Here is a 12,770-nt window from a genome sequence, read left to right on the forward strand (position 1 = left end):
TCTCTCTTTTTTCCTCTTCTGGAGGGAAGAAGTCTTAGAAGAGGCACGATTTGTTTTCAAGGAGACCAAGGAAGACATTGTGGAAAAGGGGCAGGGTTTGGGGCCAGGCAGGAAGTGGGGTGATGCCCGGGGGAGGGGGTGCCGGGCCGGTTCCAGAGGAGATGTCCCCTGTGCAACGCAGACCGGCCTGCAGGTGGGGACTGCAGGTCCCCAGGGGTCTGTGAATGGACCCATGCTGACCAAGGGCGGGCCAGGGTTTCCGAATGACGGCCATCGCCTCTCTCAGTGCTCAGAATTCACCCTTGGTCTGGGCGTGGTTGGGTGGGTTCTTCCCTTGGAAGCGTGGATGGGACAGGACTCCCTCTTTCCGCTTTAGTCCCCTCTCCATGCCTTCTCACTGCCCGTTGGAGCAGGGGAAGTCCAGCCGTGGGCCCTGGGTCTCGGCTCCGGGTGTGGGTCTTGCTCTCCCTCCTCATGGTGACACCTCACCCTTTGCTCCAAGGCTCTGAATCCTGCCAGCCTCTGGGTCTCCAGACCCCTCTGCCTTTCCCCGTGTCACACACAGTCCCCCTGGGTCCACGACTTGTGTTTTCACTTTCCGCAGGCGCACCTAGGAGCTCAGACTCATATTGCACCAGTGCCCCTGCCTGGCGGGACCCCTGCCCAGTTGGCATCCTCTGTAGTTCAGAGCCACGGTCACACACAAGGGCAGGCTGCCCTGGGCCCCGCTGTAGAAGGTGAGACGCAGGGCAGAACTGGGCGTCTGCTAAGGTGCAGCCCACCCCTCCTGGATGCAGTGCATGCCTCCGACTGTCCTGTAACTCAGTAACTTACACCCTCCGGCCCCAGATCCCTTGCCCCGTGGGAGAAGCCGTGTGTTATGTGACTTTGTGCCTCTTTAAATTGTAGCACAGGGGCGCCCGGGGGGCGCAGTTGGTTGAACGTCCGACTTCGGCTTAGGTCATGGTCTCATGGTTTGTGGGTTCGAGCCCACATCGGGGTCTGCGCTGACAGCTTGGAGCCTGGAGCCTGCTTGGGATTCTGTGTCTCTCCTCTCTCTGCCCCCCCTCCACCTGCTCATGCTCTGTCAATAATAAATAAACGTGAAAAAATGCTTTTAAAGAAATAAAATAAAATAAAATAATAAAATAAAATAAATTGTAACACATCATTCATAGGTCAGTGATAATCAGAATGTTATCCTAACTAAGCTTTGACAAGTGTCTGGGCCAGTTCAGATGCCCAGGAAATCAAGTGCTCTGGCCCCTAGTGACATAATCATCTATGCCTCACTTTAAAAACAGAGCTGTGGCGGGGTGCCTGGGTGGCGCAGTCGGTTAAGCGTCCGACTTCAGCCAGGTCACGATCTCGCGGTCCGGGAGTTCGAGCCCCGCGTCGGGCTCTGGGCTGATGGCTCGGAGCCTGGAGCCTGTTTCTGATTCTGTGTCTCCCTCTCTCTCTGCCCCTCCCCCGTTCATGCTCTGTCTCTCTCTGTCCCAAAAATAAATAAACGTTGAAAAAAAAAATTTTTTTTAAAAAAAACAGAGCTGTGGCTGCTTTTAAATTGTACGTGAGCATCAATTCTGACCGAGTAAGAAAAACGCTAACAGCTGTGACGGCCCTGTTGGAAGGCAGCTTCATGAACTGGGGACTGACAGGTCCTTTCCACCTTTCCCTGCCTCTCTCGGCCTCGTGATCCCCAAATCTGAGGGCTAAGCCAGGGAGACACTTGGGTGGGGGAGGGGGGAGTTCCATGTCCAGTGGGAACCCCCAGAAAACAGGGGCATCGCACCCGGAGATAACGTCCCCACAGAGACAGGACAATGTCCAGTGCCGCGCGGGATGGCCTCACAACTGGCTTTCGTCGGGCTGGGTAGTCGGAGGGCGGGAGGCAGAAGGGAGGGATGTGGATTTTGCCCGGGAAGGCACGCCAGCCGGTGAGTAACTGCTGAAATGTGGGTTGCGTGGAAGTTGTCCCCGCCTCTTGCCACCCAGGGGCAACCTGGAAGACCAGGTTTAATCCGTGAGCAGATGGGCAGAGAACAAAGGTGGGTGGCATCCTTCCTCCTCTCTGTCCAGCAGACTGCACCCGTGGGCCCCGAGGGACCGCGTCTGACACAGGCAGGAAACGGAAGCAGCGGGGGGTGTACGAGCACCGGTCACCCAGGCAGGACTCCACAAAGTGACCACACCGGGGCCCTCCAGGGTTTCTGATGCTGGCTCAGGGTACAGTCTGCGGGACGTGGGCACGTTTAAGGCTCGCGGGGGATGCGACCTGTCGTGGCCCCTTCCTTGACTCCAGCTGCCGGGCTTCTACACCATTGATCCCCAGAGCCCTGTGCGCCATCAAAAGGAACCCTTAATCCTGTTGTCCCTGTGCCTTCTGGGGCAGACCTGTCTCCTCTATTTTGTGCAGAGCGGCACAAAACTCATGTATCCTAACTCGTTGAAACATGGTGTCCTCCCCTATAAACCACGCTTCCCTCCCCTGAACTTACTGAGGCTAGAAGGGCTTTGATGGCGTTGATCGAGGCTTTGAAGCCTCTGGTTTCTGGCTGCCTACAGCGAGTCCTCTTCTTGAATCTTCACATCCTTCCTGGGGCTGCTGGCCCCAGAGGCTCAGAGCCGGCTGGAGGTGCGTGTGTGGGCGGATGTGTGGGAGGGGGGCCCTTACCCCCCTCCCCAGCACTGCCCTTCTCGGCACAATGTGGCCCCAAGCGCCCCTGCACACACAGCGTGTCCGCGGGATCCGCAGGGCACCGCACTGGGGGGAGAGGGCTCTGGCCTGGACAGTCCTGGGGTGAACCCCACGCCCGGCGAGAAGCTTTCCTCGGTGTTCAGACTATAAAGCCGTGTCCTCGCTGGCTCTGCGCGAGAAAGAAAAGAGAAATACAAGCAGTCTTGTCTTCCCTTATTGGACACAAGATAGACACCAGCAGGGAGTGAATTCTGGAGAAGCATTTGGTGGAAATCCAGATTCTGCCTGTTAAGCTATTTGAGTCCAGTAGATTTACAGTGGTGACTTCTTTCTTTCTCATGAAGGCCTCCAGAAGCTCTCGGAGGGGGCAGCCCGGCCACACCACAGCCATTGGCGTCCTGGCTTTGCACAAAAATGCAATCAGGTCTCACAGTCGAGTTTGAAGGAAGTACATTGAACGGAAAATCTTTTTAGTCTCAGTAGCCCAGCTGCTGGTCACGTCCCTCAGGTGTCCTATGGTGACGTGATACTGTGGGTACCAGCGGAGGCAGGGCTCATCTCTGCCCCCACCCCGGGGGGCAGGAAGTGTCAGGAGACACATCACAAAGCTCCTCTTTCTTGCCACAGAAGGTTGTGACTTTCAGATTATGTCCCTGGAGAAGGAGGCTAAGAGAGCTCCCCGGTGTGACCATCGTCGTTCATAAGTGGTTCTACATCTTGTCACATCAGCTGGGCCCCCGTTTTGAGGACCAGGATCAAGACCAGAGACCTACATTCTGACGAAGCCCCTGGATTCTCTGCACTTGGGGAATCCACCATTCGTTCCAGATGCTTCTTGCCTAGCAAATTTGTGCTAAAGGATCTTTTTGTTAATATCCCTTTCTTCCTGCCGGACCCATTCTCTGCCAGCCTAGCAGGAAATTCCATGTGTCCTGGCCATCTATCCTGAAGAAATAAGAACCCGTTCTGAGAAAGATTGTTTTCTTTGCATTAATCAATATGTTATTTAGTTATGAAGTTAAATCGCCTGTGCACTGACCTTGAGGTGCTCAGATATGGATGGTTTATATATGCTGGAAGTGAAACACGTAACAGACTCACAAAGTAACACGTCTAAATCAGAAGTTTTGTGATAAATGAATAGACCAAAAAGAATTCGATATTTATGGCTATTTAAGGGTCTGTTTTGTGCTGCCAGCCACGAGGAGGGAAATCAGGTTCATGCTGCAGAGAAAGAGCACTGAGCCCCTGCCAAGGCCTTGAAGGCGTCACGTTCTAGTCTCACTGAATCAGGTGGGTGCTCCTGTAGGGGAGCAGTGAACAAACCACCTTTCCTGGGGCCCCAGCCCCAGAGGGCATCTGCCGCGAATTCACAGGGCGCTCAGAGTCAGGGCAAGGGGCAACGGCGATCTCACCCAGCCGGAACTCGCTCCGTGATCTAGACCTGTTCTTCCCACGCGCTGTGCGGCCGGTTAACTGTGCCCTGCAAAGTGCCCTGTTCCAGCTGATGTCACAGAAGTGTGGGTGCTGGAGGAGGGAGTCACAGCTCACGAAGAACGGTGTTGTCCATGGCCTCATCTGGTTCTCCAGCAGCAGGAAGAGCAGACGTGACACGTGGAGAGGGTAAACTGAGGCTGAGAGGTGCTCAGAGGTTTGCTCAAGGTCACAGGGTGGTGCGGCTAGACCCTGCAGCATCCTCACGGGTCCCGGATCACGCAGACTCGGTCCGAGGGTTTGTATTAAAGCCTGGGACCAACGGCCTTGCTTCAATACATGGAGAGAATTTGAGCTACATTGTGATTCTGGGAGGGACCACTGAGTTCATTTTTGAATGTGAGGCTTTCACACAGGGCTTAGTGCAAATTTCACGCAATGCCCATTTTGTGCGTTGCTCGGAACCATGTGAAAAGCCCTTTTTGCTTGCATTGTTTGTGCTGCCTGCCAGAGCACCCGGGCGGTCATCGGAGCGACTTTGCCCGCAGAGAGGTGCAGAGAGCATGGTCCCTGCCCCCCTTCCGCGACGGGAAAGGCTCCCTGGCTGATAAACACACGAGACGATGCTCAACACCGGGGAAACGCAGCAGCAGGTGTGGAAGGAGTTGGGTCCACAGGACTTCCCAGCTAACGCGGGTGGGGTATTAATTAGTATAATTATTTTGGAGAACGGTTTGGTGTTATCTCCTAGAGTCAAACATTCATATGCTCTCCTCCACAGACATTTCCCTCCCAGATGAACACCCCTGGGGAAGTCTCGCCTGCGAACACCTGGACACGCGCATTAGCATGCTCTGCGCAGCGCCACCGCCAACAGCGACGTCCTGGGCACGAGCCGGAGGCCCGTCGGTAGTAAAAGGAGGAGTAAGCTGTGGTATCGACAGACGGTGAGCCCTTTTCTAACAGTTGAGGGGAAGACACGTGATGCTGCTTAATCTTGGCAAGACAGTAGTGAGTGAACGCTGACGTCCCACAAAGTGACATGCAGGAAGATGCCCTTTTTATAAAGTTAAAAATAATGGGGCGCCTGGGGGGCGCAGTCGGTCGAGCGTCCGACTTCAGCCAGGTCACGATCTCGCGGTCCGGGAGTTCGAGCCCCGCGTCGGGCTCTGGGCTGACGGCTCAGAGCCTGGAGCCTGTTTCCGATTCTGTGTCTCCCTCTCTCTCTGCCCCTCCCCCGTTCATGCTCTGTCTCTCTCTGTCCCAAAAATAAATAAAACGTTGAAAAAAAAATAACGAACACAAAACACAATTTTAGGAAAAATATATACGGTGGAAAACAAAGGATCGATGAGTTTGGGGTTGATGTTTACTTCCGGGGGAAGGAGGCAAGGAGGGAATGAAGCCCCTGTTGGTCAGAAGTAGACTTTTTTTTTTTTTTTTGGTCAAGATATTATTTTTTGTTTTGAATAGTGGATTTACAGGTGCTTGTAATACTATAAAAGTGAATAAAAATATAACTGAAGGAAAGGGCTACGTGTTCTAGTAAAAGCTAACTCTCCCAGGGCCCCACCTACTACGTACAAAGGAAGTTATTTAAAAAACAATTTATTTAGTACCACAACTTTCTTATATGGTAAAAACTCTAAATTCCAAAGGAGAAACACGACACTCTCTCTGAACCCAGGCTTCTCAGAACACAGAACCTAAGACACAACGTATGTGCTCATCCGTAGCTGAGGGGTGTCATCCCAGGATGGCAAGAGGGGGGTAAACAGGAAAACAACAAAAAGCAACCAGCCGGGGGTTCACCGCCACACTGGCCTTGACATGGGTGAGTTTTGCTTGCGGGTGCAGCTTACCTGGTCCGACCACAGAGAAAGCAGAATGGATGTGGGGAGGACCTATGGTGCACTCAATGCAGGCGGGGGAGATTAACTAACCTTCCTGAGGTCACAGAGCTAGGACTTGAGCCCCGGCACTCTGGCTCAAGAGCCCACGGCCTTCCCCACTACACCATTTTGCCTCTGGGGTGAGATAAGATATTCGTTTCCTTGGCAGTCAGTGACTCCATCGAGGGAGAGCTGATGGGGTGGCCAGCGAGGGGTAAGGGCCTCTCCGAGGAAGAAGAGCGACCCTTTCCCTGATTCCTCGGCCTGAAGCTACGGTAAAGTTCTCCTTGGCCAGTGTGATTTTTTCTTTGCTTTGTCTTCCCAGCACCCGACACGCACCCTTTTAAAAATCACAACACGGTGCTACAGTGATCTGTTGTTCTGTTTTCTCCAGTAGCCTAGACTCCCTGGCTCCATTTTACGTGCATGGTGATGTGTTCATGGGTGAAGAGGAAAAGAACGTGTGCGTTTCTGGGTGAGATCAGGGACACCACGTGTGGCACCAGTAGTGGCCGATGGCGATGGTTCTGGAGGCAAGCACGGCTCCACCAGGGAGGCTCGGCGTCCGGCTGCCCCGAGATGGGACGTGTCAGGCCCCTTCCAGCTCACACTGGACAAGCACAGGCACTCACGGGCGCATCTGGGTGGAACACTGCAGACCAGCTCAGCTCCTCCGTTCGACACGACCAACCATGCTGGACACCCTGTGAATAAACAAACCTCCCAATGCACGTCACTGGGTTGGCAAAGAAGTGAAGAGGATCCTCGGAGGCAGACACTGAGGGAAGCAGGAAATCAGAGAAACAAGTCACCTTTGAGGCCATGGCTGCTGGACAACATGGGCCAGCCCCGGTGACCTTGAGCATAGGAGACGACGGACAGAATGCAACCCATGGGACGAATCTGATGGGAGCCTCCTTCAGAAAGCCAGGAACTAAGGGGCGTCTGGGTGGCTCAGACTTCAGCTCAGGTCATGATCTCGCTGTCCGTGAGTTCGGGCCCTGCATCGGGCTCTGTGCTGACAAGTCAGAGCTGGAGTCTGCTTTGGATTCTGTGTCTCCCTCTCTCTCTCTGCCCTTCCGCCGTTCATGCTCTCTCTTTCCCTCAAAAAATAAACACTTAAAAAATTTTAAAAAAAAGAAAGCCAGGAACTAAAATGGCTATGATTTCTGTAGAAGAATTAAGTAGAAAAAAAAATAATAATTCACTCTTCCAGAAAAGAATATAAAAAACCCACACAGCCCCTACACTACCTGCATGCATGTTACTGGCCTTGAACGCACGCTATTTAGAGATGGTCCCAAAACATCTTCAGTTAAAGATCTACTTAAAAGTGGTTTCAGTTTAGTGGTGATTCCAAGTGTCTGTCGGTAAACAGATATAAACTGCCTGGGGCAACACGCCTTCAATCCAGGCCACTAAGGATTCTCGTGGTAGGGCTCTATCAAACACGAGCCTACGGTAACCAAATAAAAAGTATAAATTGCACAAACATCGCGAGTAGGAGCTCTCAAATGAAAAAGATCAGGGAAGTACATTTCCAAAGCTTGCAGATGATGGAATTATCGAAAACCAGGTGAAATCTGATGTGTTTTATTTGTTTAAAATAGTAACATAAAGACAGGAGGCACTGAGTACTTGAGCAAGAAATTGTAAAAAATTACAAATGGCGAGGCAAGTTGGAGAACTAGCTCAACAGAACGTCAGGCGATTTTTAAAAATATGAATATTTAAAACTCGGCAAATGAATTAAACGATAAAAAGGAAATGAGTAAAGAGAACATTTAGTGACCTGGAAAAGGGATCCAAGAGGTTACACGGAACGGACACGGAAGACCAAGGACCAGAAAGTGTGGAGAGAAGAGACGAGCAGGAAGTTCAGAAACAAGGGTGCTCAGAGCTCCAGAAGGCGGTGATTGATGCAATGAGGAAGGCCATCTGGGAGACAGCAGCTTATATTATCTACGACTAAAGAGGTACCAGCTAACATCTTCTCCAAAGTATTATGAAGCCATGGGAACCAAGTATTTTCAAAGTAGGGTAACTGAAAAATTATATATATACATATATATATAATACATTATATATATTATATGCATGTAATATATATGTAATTTGTATGTATATTATATATGTGTGTATGTAATGTATGTATGTGATATGTATGTATGTAATATATATGTAATACATATTATAATGTATATATGTGCACACAATACACATATATAATGTAATGTATATATCTCCCCATCAAGTCACAGCTGAGTGAAGCCACAGCAAATTAATTAAAGAGCAAATCTTAAAAGCAGTCAGAGAAACACTACAAAGGGAAAACAGTAAGACTGATGGCCATTTTCACAATTGCAAGAATGGAATCCACAAGACAGTGGGGAATGTCTTCAAAGTGTTGAGGGGGAGAAAACAAATATTGTAGACACAGAAAATTCATTGTTTGGAAAAACCATATTGAAATAACAACTATTTTCAGAGGGATAAAACCAGGAAATTCTGCCCCCTTGAGCCGTGCCGTAGGGAATCCCAAGACACATCCTTCAAGGGGAGGAAGGACCAAATGACCTCCGAAGGATGGTCTGGAAAGCATCAGGGAATGCTGTGCGACAAGACTGGCAAATGTCATCGGATCTAAATAAAAATGAACGGTGTGAACTTAACAGAAAAGCTCGACTTCTGGTCAGCCTCACAGACCTGGACTGCTGGAGAGCAGCAGCATACAGATGGGGCAGTGGTCAGAGTGCAAGTGTTTTAAGGACTCCGCGTTGTTCGGGCAGAAGATAAAACCATTGACTGACTTGCGTCTTTGCTCAGTGTGTGAGGGGAGATCTCCAGGACAGCCACGGACTCCAGGACAGAGGAGTATTGGTGAGTTGGGGGACGGTGGGGTGGCCTGGGAGCCGGGAGTTGCCCTGTGGTCTGGGGCCCCCAGACCAGACTGGGAATCTGCGTCTTTCAAGCTGGTGGATGAGCAGCTCCAGTACCAGTGAGTGGAGAGCAAGGAGAATGGCCTTCCAGAAGGGTCCGCCGGTCAGGGCCGCGGGTGGGACCCGGGGGCGTCAGTGGGTCCCCTGGAGGAATCCTAAGCTCTGTGAGCAGGAAGCACACACCTCTCCAAACCAGACATCCTTTGGGCATCTCTGAAAGCACTGTTTTTCTCACCTTAAGCGTAAGGTTGGATTCTCTTTTCTAACAGAGCAATGGTGGTGACAGGTGATTTTGTAGCACATCCCCATCCCTAAGCTGTAGGACGACGTGGTCTGAAATCGGAGACCCTGCTCCCACCCCTAAATACACCCAGTGCAGACCCCTCCATTTCACCCCTGTGTCCGTTATTAATGCCACAGGGACTGGAGTATCTTTTATATTCTAAGGCTTTGTAAACTCCAAGGACAGAGTCCTTCTGCCCTCCCTCCTCCTACAGCATTGTCAGCAGAGAGGAAGAGGAACCTGAATCAATGATATCCTCTCACAGACCATCCTTACCAACCTTGGAAAGGGTTTTTTTTTTGTTGTTGTTTGTTTGGTTTTTATTTCTGCTTTGGGAATCATCTTCTTCAGGGTTTTGGACCCTGAGGCGGTGCGTCGAGCCCTCAGGATGACATTGTGGGCAAAGTAAACCTCGTTTGTAGTCACCCAGGAGCTAATCATCTTTATTTTCAAACATAATTTTCTCCCAAGAAATATTATTTATTTCTTCGTATACCAAGCTGCCAATACAAGTGACTTAGGAACTGGAGGACGCAAGGAGTCTTAGCTTGGGGAGAAAGAAAAACAGAATAAATGGGAAGATGGAGTGATTTGTGTGTGTGAGTCAGGGCACTGCACCGAGACCACAAACAAAATGTGGATGAATTTCTGAGAAATGTTTCCTCTGGTCAGAAACGGTGCTTTTCTCTTTGACCGGCAAGATACTGTCTATAACAATTTATGTGTCTGAGGACAGACCCTTGTCCGTAAGGTAAGGATCATACTGGTGATATCTCATGATGTCGTTACTGGGATTAAATAGCTCATGTGAACGGAAAAGGTGTGGAAATTCCAATTCTAAGTAACTGGTGATATTTAAGAATCAATTGGTTTTGAAAATTTTCAACAAGATCATTTTCAACATCCAAACTCAAGCCTATGAAGTCTCTTGCGGTCCCTCCGAGGGACCAAGTCACCCCCTGATTCTGAGCAGCAGTGCTTTTGCCATATGAACAAAATCTGTCCGGGAGACACCTGCTCCCGGGGCCACAGTGGTCAGACTCCATCTGCTGCGGTCTTCACGTTCATGTTCCCTCAAAATCCCTGTGCTGAAACCCTGTCCCCAAAGTGGGGGTGTCCGGAGGGGGGCCCTTGGGGTGATTAAGTCGTGAGCGTGGAGCCTGCTGTTAGGGTTGGTGACTTTAGAAGAGAGGCCCCAGAGAGCTCGCTCACTTGCCCTCCGTGTGAGGTCCCAGTAAGAAGGGGCGGGCCATGAATCAGGAAACCCCACCCCCCGCCCTGCTGGTGCCTTCATCTTGGACTTCCAGCCCCCAGGACTGTGAACCACGTATGTGCACTGTTTATAGGCCCCGACTCTGTGGTGTTTTGGGGTAACAGGCGGAACAGACTGGGCCAGTACCCCAGCTGAAGCTTCCTGAGCCTCGTCACTGGTCACTGTACGGACCTGGTTCTAGTTGTCCGTCTGCCGCCCTGGCTTCTGGAAGCTGCCTCCATCAGGCTGCACTGGCCCCGGGCTGCCAGCACCTGCCCACCTCCAAGCGCTTGGACCACCGTGCCATCGGCTAACCTGGTGTCATCACAGGGCACCGGCTGCCTGTCAACGGCTGTCCCCAAGCTGCTCTACTCCCACATCTCAGGTTCGCTGGGGTCCAGGACAGGACGGGTCTAGAGTCTCGGAGCCCACACAGTGGCCCCGTTAAGTGAGCGGCCACTGCTAAGTGGAGACATGGGGTCAGCGGCTGCCCTCAGCTAATTAGCAGGAGAGTATTTATTTGTTTTTTAATTAAAATGTTTTTAATGTTTATTTATTTTTGAAAGAGAAAGAGAGACAGAGCATGAGCAGGGGAGGGGCAGAGAGAGAGGGAGACACAGAATCCGAAGCAGGGTCTAGGCTCCGAGCTGTCAGCACAGAGCCTGACGCGGGGCTCGAACCCATGAACTGTGAGATCATGACCTGAGCCAAAGTCGGACGCTCAACCGACTGAGCCCCCCCAGGAGCCTCCAGTGGGAGATTATTTCAATCCACTTTATTCTATAAGCAAATGATACAATTCAGTTTTCTTTTACAAAAATAATTTTATATCTTCCAACCATATAATCACTTAAATTCTATAATTGATTCTACAGGCAATTTTATTTTATACATGTGGTAATTACTTTATACAGACAAGTCAGGAAATATTCTAAAATGATATAAATTTAGAAATTACTTACATGGTACAAGTGAGGCTTTTTAGAGTTCATATTTTACAAATGTTAAGGCACATGGCCTATGACATGCTTTTCTTATTTTAAGGTTATTTTCTGCCCAAGATTTAACAAATGAGTACTTAAAAAGGGACTCATCCAGCCGTGGTTTAAGATAATGCAGGTGATGGAGGATGTTCGACAGCAGGTAGGCTTTCTTCGCTTGGATGCGATGGAAGCTTCCTTTGGATAACGGAAGAAAAACGGGAATGTGTAGAATGGACTCTGGCGCTCACCGCACTGGTGATGGGCTGACCGCGGTCCTGACAGACACCAGAAGCAGGAGCTGGAACCAGGTCCAGGTGGCAGGACCTGCTCTGGCCAAATCCTATCCCTGCCATCATGGGGGCCGTGGGTGGGAGCCTGCTTGGCCTGACCCCAGTCACCCTGGCTCTCCACAGACTGTGGTCCCTGGTCAACAGTCTCACCAAGACCTCAGAGAGTGTGAAGCTTGCTCCCCCGGGGGAAGGAGAGGCTGGACAGCAGGGGTTCTGGAACATTCCCTTGAGGGAATCAGGAAGAGCACCCGATTCTGAGTGGCCAGACCCAGGCACGCGGACCGTTTGGACAGACAATCGGTAACAGGTTAGGATACAGGAAATGAATCATTTTTCCGCAACTGCAAATATAATTAGGTATCACGCAAAAATATTTACACTACAAAACCCGTGATTGGCACCATGATGAGAATCGTTCGGGGGTGGCAGAATTTTCTTAGTTGTTCGATCATTTCCTTTGTGTGGATTCTCACATTTATCCCTAAATTGTCACTTTGTGAGATTAGAAGGCAAACTGGAAAATACTCCACATGATGTTTAGGAGTTGGGAGATAAAGTTTGTGAAAACGGACCCGAAACGATTCTCTGATCACAACCCTTCTTGAACCTGACTCTCCTGCTTGTTCACGTGACGGACATTTTCTTGGCATGTCCCCCCTGCATAAGGTTGAGGCAACGTTTAAATATATTTATATCGGGGCGCCTGGGTGGCTCCGTCGGGTAAGCCTCCGACTTCGGCTCAGGTCACGATCTCACGGTCCGTGAGTTCGAGCCCCGCGTCGGGCTCTGTGCGGACAGCTCGGAGCCCGGAGCCTGCTTCGGATTCTGTGTCTCCCTCTCTCTCTGACCCTCCCCCAGTCATGCTCTGTCTCTCTTTGTCTCAAAAATAAATAAACGTTAAAAAAAATATTTATATCTATTTCTATGTCTATTTATCTCCCTACCCGCCAACTGACAACCCCCTGACCTCTGGCTTGACTACCTGTTGGTGCCAGACAC

Source organism: Prionailurus bengalensis, chromosome D2 (genome assembly GCF_016509475.1).
Source record: "Prionailurus bengalensis isolate Pbe53 chromosome D2, Fcat_Pben_1.1_paternal_pri, whole genome shotgun sequence".
NCBI lineage: Eukaryota > Metazoa > Chordata > Mammalia > Carnivora > Felidae > Prionailurus > Prionailurus bengalensis.